Here is a 15,046-nt window from a genome sequence, read left to right as displayed (position 1 = left end):
TAAGCAATTCGTGTGTGTGTATATATAATTACATCTCATTGGATTCTCACAACCTTTTTGCAGATACTATTATTTATACTTTAGAAATTTAGATGGGGGCGCCTGGGTGGCGCAGTCGGCTAAGCGTCCGACTTCAACCAGGTCACGATCTCACGGTCCGTGAGTTCGAGCCCCGCGTCGGGCTCTGGGCTGATGGCTCAGAGCCTGGAGCCTGTTTCCGATTCTGTGTCTCCCTCTCTCTCTGCCCCTCGCCCGTTCATGCTCTGTCTCTCTCTGTCCCAAAAATAAATAAACGTTGAAAAAAAAATTTAAAAAAAAAAAAAAAAAAAGAAATTTAGATGGAAAACTGTTTAGACTTAAAATGGCAAAATAACTTGCCCAAGATCATACAACTAGTATATGCTAGAGTAAGAATTTGGAGTGTGAGTCTAAAGCCTGAACTCTTCACCACTAAATCAATAATGTTTTATTTATTTTATATAGTTCTTAAAATTTTACCATGAATGAGCATGACTTCAGTATATAAAAGTCATGAGTAACAATACCAATCATTTTATGATTAGGCTTGAAAATATCAGATGCTCTTCCAAAGGATAAATAACCACTGTCTGACCAATAAATGTTTCCAAACTTCTTCCTCACTCCATTTCTCACATATAATTTTTTCTCCCATCTTGACACCTTTCCTTTCCTCTTTGAAACCCTGATTTAAAAATTGGAAAACTTAGAAAATAAAAAAAGTTTGCACTCCAACTTTTAGACACAGTAGCCATTACACAAACCACTAATTTGTGTTTAGGAAAGAAAAACACATTTAATTGTGTGCAAGTCCTCCTAAATCTTTGTTTATCCTCAAATTTAAGTTATTTCAAGGCCACCACTACATATTACTAACTGCAATAAAATCCCAAATACCTGTTAATAATGCTAAGTAATCAGGTAATTTAATAAATATTAAAGACTAGCAATGATAAGTGAAAAGGTAAAACCTTTCCATCATAAATAATGGAACAATCCACCCATAAGAGAAAGCCATTAGTAATAATGACAGGCTTCAAAAAATAATTATCATTGGGGCGCCTGGGTGGCTCAGTAGGTTAAGCATCCGACTTCAGCTCGGGTCATGATCTCACGGCTCATGAGTTGGAGCCCCGCATCGGGCTCTGTGCTGACAGATCAGAGCCTGGAGCCTGTTTCAGATTCTGTGTCTCCCTCTCTCTCTCTGACCCTCCCCTGTTCATGATCTGTCTCTCTCTGTCTCAAAAGTAAATAAACGTTAAAAAAAAATTTTTAAAAAATCATCATCATCATCATCATTAATGTTTATAAGCATATTTTTACTTACTTGAAACTACACCTTTCTACTTGAAATCTACTTAAGATCTTACTTAAAATTAATAAATTATCTTAAATAATCTATTAATTCAGAGGGAAACCTAATTTATAAATTATACCTTTTAAATGTAACTTTTAAAATTCTAACAGTTTTGGGGCACCTGGGTGGCTCACTCGGTTAAGCATCTGACTTCGGCTCAGGTCATGATCTCACGGTTCGTGGGTTCGAGCCCCTCATTGGAGCCTGTTTCAGATTCTGTGTCTCCCTCTCTCTCTGCCCCTCCCCCACTCGTGCTCTGTCTCCCTGTCTTAAAAATAAATAAACATTAAAAAAAATTTTAACAAATAAAATTCTGTTTTCATAACTTTATATAGATAAATGGAATGATAGCTCTATAACTTATTTTGCAACCAGAATTTAAATAACATTTTTAAATACATACTGCTAAGTTATTTCCATTTGGCAGAACAGACAAAAAACTAAAATTTCCAATTTAGGTTTGCTCAGGAGAACTACAAAGCATATTTTCATATCTTGCCACATACTGTTTAAACATTTGTTTTAATGAATATGGGAAATGAGTAAGTAGTTTTATGTCCATAAAATCCAAAATATTGGCGCCACCTAGTGAAATTTTGCTCAGTTTTTTAACAGATAAGAAGTTATTATAGCAACCTCATAAATTTTGCATTACCAAATCAAAGAACGTCAATAGAAACTATTATTTAATGTCTTTCTATATTAAGGACTTCATTAAGGAAGTTAATGAAGATGCATGGCCAAAAGCAAGAAAGATTCTTGTGGAAAATGTTCAGGTTGAATAAAAGGTAATATTGTGTTTTTTAACAGAAGTTCTCAGTAGAGTAGGACACCATAATATATTCAAAACATGTACTGAAACAACACTGTATACATAGCAGAATTAAACACATCTCAGGGATATGATAAATTTTTAAAAACTCACAATCATTCATTAAAATATTATATTCATATTATATTTTGTGGCACCATAAGAAAATGCTTAAATCCAAAGACACTAGAGTATTTAATTATTTTATTGCTTTAAATTTATTCTTCCAGGACATTAGGATAAATGGAAGGAAAGATAAAACCTAAGAATTCTTTCCCTAAATTCAAATTTTAAATAAAACTGCTTGGGGCATCTAGGTAGCTCAGTCGGTTGAGAGTCTGACTCTTTTTTTTTTTTTTTTTTTCAACGTTTATTTATTTTTGGGACAGAGAGAGACAGAGCATGAACGGGGGAGGAGCGGAGAGAGAGGGAGACACAGAATCGGAAACAGGCTCCAGGCTCTGAGCCATCAGCCCAGAGCCTGACGCGGGGCTCGAACTCACGGACCGGAGATCGTGACCTAGCTGAAGTCGGATGCTTAACCGACTGCGCCACCCAGGCGCCCCGAGAGTCTGACTCTTGATTTTAGCTCAGGTCATGATCTCCCGGTTAGTGGGACCAAGTCCCACACTGACAGTGCAAAGCCTGCTTGGGACCCTCTCTCTCCCTCTCTCTATGTCCCCCCTCCCCACTCATGCACGTGCACATGCTCACTCTCTCAAAATAAAGAAACAAACATTTTTTTTAATTTTTTTACATTGATTTATTTTTTTTGAGAAACAGAGTGAGACAAAGCCTGAACTGGGGGGGGGGGGGGGGGGGGGGGCAGAGAGAGAAGGAGACACAGAATCTGAAGCAGGTTCCAGGCTCTGAGCAAGTGGTCAGCACAGAGCCTGATGTGGGGCTGGAACTCACAAACTGTGAGACCATGACCTGAGCCAAAGTTGGACGCTCAACCAACTGAGCCACCCAGGCGCCCCGAAACAAACATTTTTAAAACTAAATAAAACTGTTCATTTTTCAAATCTGTAATCAATTTATTCAAAATGTGTTAATAAACATTAACCTCACTCCACTAACTATAGTTATATCAAAAAACAAGCAGAATGAAAGATTATCATCTTCCAGAAATAATGGTTTAATTGTGGACATAAGATAAACATTTTTTAACAATTTCACATATAAGAAATAATGTTATTGAAATTAATCATGGGGCGCCTGGGTAGCTCAGTCAGTTAAGCGTCCGACCAGCTCAGGTCACGATCTCAGGGTCCATGAGTTCGAGCCCCGCGTCGGGCTCTGTGCTGACTGCTCAGAGCCTGGAGCCTGTTTCAGATTCTGTGTCTCCCTCTCTCTCTGACCCTCCCCCGTTCATGCTCTGTCTCTCTCTGTCTCAAAAATAAATAAATGTTAAAAAATTTTTTTTTAAATTAGAAAAAAAGAAATTAATCATAAACCCAGAAAAAAGCAAATCAAATTTACAGAACTCTTACAAGTCAGTAATAAAAACAGACAATCCATTTTAAAATGGGCACAGACTCTAATGAGACATTTCTCTGAAGAAGATATATGAATGGCCAACAAGTACATGAAAAGGTACTCAACATCAATAATCTTTAGGGAAATGCAAATCAAAACCACAATGATATATCACTTCACACCAACAAGGATGGCTACAATCAGAAAGACAAACAACAGCAAGTGTTGCAAAGACATGTTGAAATTGAACCTTCAGTTTTACCCTAATGTAAAATAGTACTGCTGCTTGTAAAACAGTTCCACAAAAAGCTAAAACATAAGAATTATGGTATTATCCAACAATTCCACTTCCAGGTGTATATCCCAGAGAAATGAAAACATATGCCCACATAAAGACGTATATATAAATGTTCATAGCAGAATCCTTCTTATGCTCATTCTTATGATTTTATTTAGCATAGTATTATACTTATTATTTCCATTCTTAACCAAAAAGTATAAACAACCGAAATGTCTATTAACTGATAAATACATCAACAAAATGTGGTATATCCATGTAATGGGATATTATTCAGCTATAAAAAATGAAATATTGATACATGCTATGACATGGAAAATACTATGCCAAGAAACCAGTCACAAAAGGACAAATAATGTATGATTCTATTTACATTAAATGTCCAGATAGGCAAATCTACAGAGACAGAAATACATTGGCCACAACTGGGAGGACGGGGGCAAAATGGTAATGACTGCTAATCGGGATGAGTTAAATACTCTAAAATTGATTGTGATGATGGTTGCACAACTCTGTGAATACACTAAACCATTCAACTATGTACTTTAAATGGATGAATTGTGATATATGAAATATGTCTCAAAAGAGTGGTCTCTACAAAACAAAGCAAGCTTCTAAATTTAAAAAGAAATGCATTTTGAAATAAGCTTTACATAGCATGGGGGGAGAAAGATGAACATGTTGAGAAACAAATCTAATAAGACTACACCCCTCTTCTAGAATGTGTGTTAACTTCCCCTTACATGGAAGTAAAGGGAAGGGAAGGCCCTGGATTAGCTAGACCCAGAGAGTTCAGAGGAAGAAGTTTGTAAAGATGTGAAAACATAAAAACCTTAGAGGGAAGTCAAAGTCTAATAAGCAAAAAGAAGAGTATGAATGTGTAAATACAAGCCTGAAATCTGAGTGAGATCCAGGGGAACAAGAGAAGGATCAATTGGCTCCATGTAAGTAAAGAGCATTCTGAGAGAGTTTTGAGGAATCACTACCTACAATTAATTTGTAGGTACCATCTATTGTAGGAGTCAGTGCATCAGCTGAATTTAAAGAAGGAAAAAATGGAATGAAGCTAGTCGGCCTATTCCACACCAAATTTACCAACTTTCCCGAGTCATACTACACTTGCTGCAACTGCTCTTATTATGTGGGAGAAGTATTCCAAACTGTTATTTCCTAGCATCTTTAAAGCTGATCACTCCTCCTTGTTCTTTTTCCCATCCCTGCGCCCCCAAAATGAAGATATTTCTCCAGTCTATTGAAAATCCTGCAGCACTCCACTACTGAAATCCTTCTCCATATTCTCATTTCTATTCATCTGCATTTGGGCAGCTAAGACTATAAAGGATATACAGAATAAAACTCATTTTCCTGTAATCAACTAATGTTAGAGATCAAGCATTAAGACAAAAAAAGAAAATACTACCAGAGAGGCTGTTTTTCCATGCTTTTTCTCTCCTTGCCTAAGAGAAAGATCTCATGAGTAAGGGAATAGAAAGAAAAGCAAAAGACCATGGATACGTGTGCTTGAGAATGGGCCCTAAGCCCTATACTTCCCCATCCTAAGTGCTAAACTGAAGGGCAGGAAGGTCTCAGCAATCCCAGGTGGGTTTGTTACTCAAAGAAAACCTATGCATCATTTCCTAGAGGGCAGCTAGAAAAAGTGGTAAACCATAGGGTTCATCCAACCTTCATCCACATATTGACAGTTTAGCTAAACTACTCCATATGGCTAATTCAGCATCCATTTTTTTGTGGCCAGTCTGCAGGGGCTTTGAACTGACACCAGCCCCTCCCTTGAGGGCTTGCCCTAGATAAAAGACTGTAGAGTCACAAGTAAATGTAAATTCCAGGCATGACTCCCCCAACAGCCTTTGTGAAAAGCACTCACTCACTCACACCTTCCCCTTGCCTACCCCTTAGATGAGATTCCCTTGAAGCTTACTAAAACTCCACTTTTTTAGGTTTGAATTGACCAATCCATATGTAGCCCAGGAACCCCAAAGCACTCCACACATGGACCCTAATAAGTGTATATGCCCCAGAAGTTCTACCGCACTCTCTGCCTGCACCCTGCCTTGACCTCCCCACAAGATCATGCCCTGTAACTCCTCCACCACCTGTGAGTAATAGAGTTAGATTTTAGTTCCCTTGTGGTCTTCTGTTGAACCAGGCTCACCATCCAACACCCCAGGTCTCTACTTAACAAATGGTAATTTAACAAGATCACAAAAGCACAACACACTCAAGGTTTTGTCAGTTTTCTTCCCCATAAAACTGAATTATTGTATCCTCGGTGGCAACTACCATTTCACTTCTATTCCCTCTATCCTACCTACTTCCTGTTTACCCTCATTTTTATCTCCAAATTCTCAACTTTGCCTTATTATTACAGTCCATCAAGCCCCTTCTGATTTCTTTTATTCCCTCCACATAGGCTTGATTCCATGGTTAACCATTCTGGCCTTGAAAATCCTTATTCTCTCTAATTCTCCCCATGTCACCATATTTATAGTCTCCAACAACATATAGCCATATAATACAAATCCCCACCCTTGCCTCCATAGAAACAAGCTTTTATTGACCAGTATCAACTGGGATCTTTTTCTGTTGACCTGGAACTATTTTATTCATCTCAGTTTAACTCCTTATCACATCCCCCATAGTGTGCATTCATTCTTCTCAAGTGCTGAAGACCCACCTCCCTCACTTTTAAAGAGTGTTTTACATATGTCACCAAAATGATATAAGCCATCTAAATAAAATCGTAAGTCTATATGCTATGCGCCTCAATATCTTTCTTTCAGGAGTCAGCAAACTATGGTCTATGAGCCCAATCCAGCCTAATAATCATTGAAAAATTACCATTTAGCATTACGTAAGCCAAAAAAATTGGAGTTCAAAAAGTGGAAAAGACTCCATCTTCTCTTGTTACCTCAAAACTTAAATTAAAAATTTTTTAGAAACAATATTTTTCAAATCTCATAAACAAATACTTGCTATGACAAAAAAAAAAAGCATTGAGAAATGTCAAGTACAATTATGATCCTATTTTTAACTACTTCAACTTAATTCCTTATTCTTTTTACCATTATAGGACAAATAAATTAAAAGTTATTCTTAAGATTTTATTATTTTATTATTATTATCTAGGTCAATATACTATCATGGAAAAAGTTGTGAGGAAAAAAATCTTCATTTTGAACAAAACATTTATTAGTTTTATATTACACATGTAGAATATATCAATACATTCATATTATATGCTTTCATTATAAATACCCCTTGATACCTCAATATTCTTAGTTTATCAAAATTGTTTTCAGAGTTTATTTTTAAAGGAAAAAGAGGCTAACTGCATATAGTTAGAACAGATAAGCCCCGAGGTAAACACAATATTTTGTTTAAAATTTGTACTTACAAGTATATATAATTAGAATTAGCTTCCCCTTAAATATGGTCAAATTAGACTATACATTAGATTTCACTAGAAAAGGACACACTAAGCAGCAATCAAATCTTCAGCTCTTTATAGTGTTCACATCTTCTACCATCCACTCCCCCAACTCACCAAGACTTGTGCTATAACCATTCCTTATCTTTTACAGTTTTTCCATGTATAGCAAATAACAGTGATGTATCACAGGATAATACTGACATAATATTTTGGCATTTAATTTACAATACATGTAAATGAAAAATACAAGATAAGAGCAAAAATGATAGTGGCATAAGGTGTACCATTTGATCATTTGATATATAGTGAAATAATCACCATATTCAAGCTAATTAATATATATCCATCATCTAAGATAGTTACCATTTTCATTTTTTCTATTGATGTTAGATCCTTCCATACTGCTTTTGTTCAGTTTCAACCATGAATGAGTGTTGACTTTATCAAATGCTTTTTCTATATCTATTGAAATGATCACATGGGTTTTCTTCCTTCCATTTTCTTAAGTTGTTCTATCATGTTGTGTATGTTGAACCATCTTTGCATCCCTGGGATAAATCACATTCAGCCATGGTATATGATCCTTTAAATGTGCTGTCAATTTTTTTATTTAACTGCTGATATTTTATTAAGGATTTTTACAACAATGTTCATCAGGAATATTGGCTTGTAGTTTTCTTTTCTTGGGAATGTCTGCCTGGTTAGGGTATCAGGGTGATGCTAACCTCATAAAATGAGTTTGGAAATGTTCCCACTTCTATTTTCTGGAAAATTTTAAGGATTGGTATTAATTCTTCTTTGAATGTGTAGTAGAATCTACCCAAGATAATGGGTCCTGGGCTTTTCTTTGTTGGGAAATTTTTTTATTACCAAGTAAGTCTCCTTGTTATTGGTCTGTTCAGACTTTCTACTTTCTCCTGATTCAGTTTTGCTAGATTGTATGTTTCTAGGAATTTATTCATTTCTTTTAGGCTGTACAGTTTGTTGGTATACAGTTGTTCATAACAGTTCCTTACAATTCACTTTATTTCTCAGGCATCCATTGTAATATCTACTCTTTCAACTGATTTTATTTGAGTCTTTTCTGTCTTTTTCTTACTCTAACAGTTCATCAATTTTACCTTTTAAAACACCAACTCTTAGTTTTGTTCTTTTTTGTTGTTTGTTGTTCTCCATTTGACGCATTTCTGCTCTAACCTTTATCATTTCCTCCCTTCAGCTAATTTGGCTTAGTTTGTTCTTATTTTTTAGTTCCCTGTGGTGTAAAGTTAGGTTGAGATTTTTCTTCTGTTCTCATGTAAGTATTATTCACTAAAACATCCCTTTGAGAACTGCTTTTGCTGCAGCCCATAGTTTTGGTATGTTTTGTTTTCATTTGTTTCAAAATACCTTTTAAATTTTCCTTTTGATTTCATCTTTGACCCAATGATTTTTTCTTTTATTGTTTTTCCTTCTCATTTTTTTAAATGACTATTTTTTTATTCAAGTATAATTAACATACAGTGTTATAATTACGTTCAGGTATACAATGTAATCCAACAATTCTATACATTTTTCAACATTCATCGAGATAAGTGTACTCCTGGGGTGCCTAGGTGGCTCGGTCAGTTAAGCATCCAACTTCGGCTCAGGTCATGATCTCACAGCTCGTGGGTTCAAGCCCCACATCAGGCTCTGTGCTGAAGGCTCAGAGTCTGGAGTCTGCTTCAGATACTGTCTCTGTCTCTCTCTCTGCCCTTCTCCACTTGTTCTCTCTTTCTCTCTCTCTCTCTCTCTCTCTCTCTCTGTCTAATATAAATAAACATTTAAAAATTTTTAAAGATAAGTGTACTACTAATCACCTCTATCCATGTCACCCATTCCCCCAACTCACCTCCTCTCTGGCAACCACCAGTTTGTTCTCTGTATATGAGTGTGAGTGTGTGTTTTTGTTGTCTTTTTTTTTGTTTTGTTTCTTAAATTCCATATATAACTGAAATCATATGGTATTTATCTTTCTCTGACTTAATTTCACTTGCAATATACCTTCTACCTCCACCTATGCTGTTGCAAATGGCAAGATTTCATTTTTTTTATGGCTGAGTAATATTCCATTGTATATACACAACACATCATCTTTTAGCCATTCATCTCTCAACAGACACTTGTTTGACCCAATGATTTTTAAGAGAATGTTGTTTAGTTTCAATGTATTTATACATTTTCCCATTTTCTTGCTATTGTTGATTTCTATTTTTATTCCATTGTGGTCAGAAAAGATAGTTGGAATTATTTTGATGTTCTTAAACTTGTTAAGACTTGTTTTGTGACCTTTCAAGATATGTATCCTGCAGAATGTTCAGTGTGCCTTTAAGTAGAATGTATATTCTGTTCTTGGGTAGAAATTTCTACATAGGTCAGTTGAATCTATTTGGTCTATAATGTTGTTCAAGTCAAATATTTCTGTATTCATTCCTACTATTTTGTATAGCTGTCAATTTTTGTCTTAAGATATGTCAATTTTTGTTTTATATGTTAGGTGCACTGATATTGAGTACATATACAATCGTTATACCTTCCTGTTGAGATGACCTTTTGATCATTATATACCGACCTTCTTTGTCACTAGAGATAGTTTTAAACTTGAATTCTATTTTTTTCTGACATACATATAACGAACCCCACTTTCTATTGATCACTATTTGCATGAAACATCTTTTATCACCCCTTTACTTTTGGCCTATGTGTATCTTTAATTCTAAAATGTGTCTCAGGGGCGCCTGGGTGGCGCAGTCGGTTAAGCGTCCGACTTCAGCCAGGTCATGATCTCGCGGTCTGTGAGTTCGAGCCCCGAGTCAGGCTCTGGGCTGATGGCTCAGAGCCTGGAGCCTGTTTCCGGTTCTGTGTCTCCCTCTCTCTCTGCCCCTCCCCCGTTCATGCTCTGTCTCTCTCTGTCCCAAAAATAAATAAACGTTGAAAAAAAAATTAAAAAAAAAAAAAATAAAGTGTGTCTCATAGCATATCACTGGATCTTGCTTGTTTTTGTTTTTTTTTTTAATATATTCAGGCACTACAGGCCTTTTAATTGGTGAATTTGATGTATTTACATTTACGGTAATTATTGATAAGTAAGAAATTTATTATTACCATTTAAAAAAATTATTTTCTCTGTGCCTTATAATGGTTTTATCTTTCTCTTCTTGTGCTCCTTTCTTACTGGATAATTTTTTGTAGTGATTTGTTTGTTTTTTTCTCTTCATCTTTTGTGTACCTGTCATAGGTTTTTTTCATGGTTAGCTCAAGAGTTATACAAAATATCTTATAATTATGACCTTCCATTTTAATTTAACTTTAATCACATACAAAAATACTAACCTTTTATTACCTCCACATGCATATATAGTTTGTGCTCTTATAGACATTTTGCTTCTTTTTAAATTGTGTGCCATTGAAAAATATATTTATCAGGACGCTTGGCTGGCTCAGTCGGTTGGGTGCCCAACTTCAGCTCAGGTCATGATCTTGCAGTTTGTGGATTCGAGCCCCGTGTCAGGTTCAGTGCTGATAACTCAGAACCTAGAACCTACTTCGGATTCTGTCTCTCTCTCTGGCCCTCCCTGGCTCAAACTCTGTCTCTGTCTCTCTCTCAAAAAAAAAATTTTTTTAATATATATTTTTAGCTAAAAATATATCTATTTTTAGAGTTCAAGAAATTTACATACTATCTTTACTACTATAGTAATCTGTATGTGTTTATGTATGTACCTTTATCTATGGAATTTATGTTGTCCTATATTTTCATGCTGCTGTTTAGCATGTTTTCAGTTTTGTTTTTTTTGTTTTTTTTTTATTTATTTATTTTTGGGACAGAGAGAGACAGAGCATGAACGGGGGAGGGGCAGCGAGAGAGGGAGACACAGAATCGGAAACAGGCTCCAGGCTCCGAGCCATCAGCCCAGAGCCTGACGCGGGGCTCGAACTCACGGACCGCGAGATCGTGACCTGGCTGAAGTCGGCCGCTTAACCGACTGCGCCACCCAGGCGCCCCAGCATGTTTTCAGTTTTAAGAAATCCCTTAAGCATATCTTATGAAGTAGGTCTAAGGGTGACAAATTCTCTTAGTTATTGTTTGTCTGGGAAATACATTATCTCCCTATTTTTAAGGAATGTTTCTGGGTATAGTATTCTTATTTGGCTGTGTTTTTTTCCCTTAGCACTTTGAATATATCCTCTCACTCTCAACTGGCCTCAAGGTTTCTACTGAAAAATAAACTTATATTCTTAGGGAACAGTTTGGGGGAGAGGAGTCTAATATGTGATGAATCAGTTTTCTCTTACTGCATTAAAAATTCCGTCTTTGCTGCTGACTTTTCATAATTTAAGTATAATGTGTCTCAGTGTAATCTCCTTTGGGTTGATCCTATTTCAAGACTTTTGAGCTGCATGAATACTAATGACCATGTCCTTCCAAAGATTTGGGAAGTTTTCAGCCATTATTTCTTTCTGCCCCTTTTTCTCTCTTCTCCTACTGAGATTCCCAAAGTGCATATATTGATTCTCACATGATGTCCTATAGAGCCTGTAAGATTTCCTCACTCTTTTTCATTCTTTTACTTTTTCTTTCCTTTGACTGGATAATTTCAAATGAACTTTCTTTGAGTTGACAGATTCTCTCTTCGCATGATTGAGTCTATTATTGAAGCTCTTTATTGCATTTATTTCATTTTATTCACTGTATTCTTTAGCTCCAGAATTTGTCTGGTTATCTTTTGTGATTTCTTTCTCTGTTAAACTTCATATTTTCTTCAATTATTATCTTGATTTCACTGAGTTGTCTTTGTTCTCCTGTAGCTAAATGAGCTTTCTTAAAACAATAATTTTGAATTTATTGACAGATCTCCCTTTCTTCGGAGCCAGTTACTATAATTACAGTGTTCTTTTAGTGGTGCCCTGTTTCCTTGATTTTTTTATGTGTTTCTTATAGCCTTGCATTGATGTCTGCACATTTGAGGGAGCAGTCACCTCTTCTAGATTTTATGGACTATCTTCAGTGGGAAAAGACCTATGAGTTATTGTCAGGCCACCAGCTGAGTAGGGCACAATGGCTCTAACTCCAAAGGAAAGGGGAACCACCAAGGAGGTTTTGACTTCAGGGAGGGTGCAGCAGTATACACTCTATGAAGCTAGGACACCTGAGGTCAACATGGTCAAAAACCACAGGGTTCTGTGGCAGCACCGAAGGCTAGTGAGTCCTCAGTGTCAAAAGCCGCTGCAATTCCCCTGTTCTCCTTTTCCCCACAGGAGGAAGTCATGGGCAAAGGGATCCTCCTAGAGCTGGGTCCAGTCAGGGTCTTGGGTTTGTACATGGTTATGAGACATGAATGGCAGCTCCAGCCCTGGTGTCTCCTCCTCCAATGGAGGCACAATGAGATGGACTCCAGACAGCTCCATCTGCTGGGTTAAGCATCAGTGAAGACTGCAGGGATCCTCAGTAGCAAAAGTTTCAGATATCCATAATGGTAACAAGGGCTGCAAGGGTCCTCCTGCTGTCTTCACACATGGTAGCAAGTTACACCACTGAGATCCTTCTTGGCACCAAACTATGATGGACTGAGGGATGGTGTGAAGCAGATAAAATGCCTCTTATACTTTTCTATGTGGCCATCCTGAGTTTGAGCTCCTAAGGGTTTATGTAGCTTCTTCATTGTACTCTAAGCTCTCCCATAGCTATTTTCATCAGTATGTAGTTGTTTATAGTTTGTTTCTTTTGGGGGGCGGAGGGGAGCGGAATGAGTGTCAGGACTCCTAGTTCACCATCTTCTTGATGTGACTTCCAGAAAATATTTTATGTTTAAAAGACTCATTTCCTCTCTTTGGTCTCAACCACAAAAACAAGATGACAAAAGGGACGTCATCATTTGGAAAGTATCATAATAAGAACCACACATTATATATCACTACTATGGCTCTCAGCCCTACCACATCTTCAGAAGTTGACCTATGGCAAATGTAGCTATCCTGCCAAGCAGAAGAGAGAATAACTGGAGTGCCAAGGCTAAAAGGTGAAATACCACTGGGACTGATCTAATGAGGCCTCTAAAAATTGTATACCACAGATTAAGGCATGGATTTCATGAAGAAACAACACCTAAACCCAAAAAGGCAACTGTTGCACCATCCAGTTCATCTTAAGGATTTCAGTGATTAATCATACAATAAATGTTCTGGTTTAAAAAAAAAAGAAAACTAATTTCCTGTATTCCAGTTTCCATTTCTGCACATAAGAACTTGGATATCATCATTCCTCCCTAACGACAAGTAGAAACGTGAACAGAATGTAAACTCAAATTCTTCTTAGATCCATGAAAGAGCAAAAAACACAGGGCAAACCACTGCCTACAAGATCAGAGAGACAGACAAGCAAATACAGGGAGTCACAGCTTACCAGAGCAGAGATTTGCTCTGTATAGGAATACCTAAACTGTAATTGAAGAATTGCTGGAGGCCCAGTGAAGACAAATCTGAGAGGTAAAAACACCATTGGCCAAGTCATAGGGGAGGACCCCACAATCTGGTTTACTTCCAGGAACTCAACTAGGTTCTCACAGTAAATACTGGAGAAAAACCCCTTTGTGCATCTGGCAGGGGAAGAGGGAAAAGCAGCATTTTGAAATATACCAGAACATTCTGTTTTTCTTAACAAGATAAGCTCTCTGGAAAATCAAACTAACCAGAGCCCAACTTGCTGGCGCATTATCAGCACATAATTGACCTACAGAATGGAAATGCACAACTCCAGTCACCTCTAGCCTTCCACACAAGATAAAGGAAATACCTAACTCCAATCCACACTAGCCATTCTAACCCATCTAAGAGGGGGAAAAAAACTGAGAAAGACTTGTGAAATTTAGTCCAGTGCAGAGGCATGGGCTCACTAAAATACTAAGAGCTAATCACAGAACTAAAAACTCTTCCCCTCCCCCATACCTTACCACCACATTACTAAAGTCATATTTACAATACTAAATTTACAATTTACAATACTAAATACTAAATACTATTTACATACTAAAGTCATATTTAGTTTCTTTGCCTAATACATCATGTCAAGTTATACAGATAGAATTTTTGTATCCCCCCAAAATTCATGTTAAACCTAATCCCCTATGTGATGTTATTTGGAGGTGGCACCTTTGGGAAGTGATTAACTCATGAGCACAGAGCTCTGATAAATGAGGTTAGTGTCCTTATTTGAACAACAACAACAACAGCAAAGTCACCCAAGATAGCTCCCTTGCCCCTTCCACCATGTAAAGACACAGCAAAAAGATGACCTATGAACCATAAGTGAGCTCTCAACAGAACTGAATCTGTTGCCACCTTCATCTTGGGACTTCCCAGACTCCCAGAGCTATAAGGAATAAATTTCTCTTATTTATAAGCTACCCCATCTGTGATATTCTATTATAGCAACCCAAACAGACTAAGACATCTAGTTATTAAGAATCAATTACAACAAATATAAAAAAAAATTAGAAGAAACAGGGCAAGCATCAGAGCCAGACATGGCAGGAAGGGTACCATCATCAGATGTGAAACTTAAAACAAGTAGGATTACTAGGCTAAGGGCTCTAATGAATAAAGAAAACAGAA

At 36.8% G+C, this 15,046-nt stretch overlaps 1 protein-coding gene and 1 pseudogene across 1 annotated transcript in view; one reads left to right on the top strand and one right to left on the bottom strand.

The window, feature by feature from the left end:
* Positions 1–15,046, bottom strand: part of STPG2 (sperm tail PG-rich repeat containing 2) — a 569,016-nt gene that overhangs the window by 515,193 nt on the left and 38,777 nt on the right. The window lies entirely within an intron of this gene.
* Positions 13,290–13,585, top strand: LOC112858168 (large ribosomal subunit protein eL37-like; annotated as a pseudogene).

This window comes from Puma concolor, chromosome B1 (genome assembly GCF_028749965.1).
Source record: "Puma concolor isolate L17-30 chromosome B1, mPumCon1.1.hap2, whole genome shotgun sequence".
In the NCBI taxonomy this organism is placed as follows: domain Eukaryota; kingdom Metazoa; phylum Chordata; class Mammalia; order Carnivora; family Felidae; genus Puma; species Puma concolor.
This window is presented reverse-complemented; position numbering and strand designations above follow the sequence as displayed.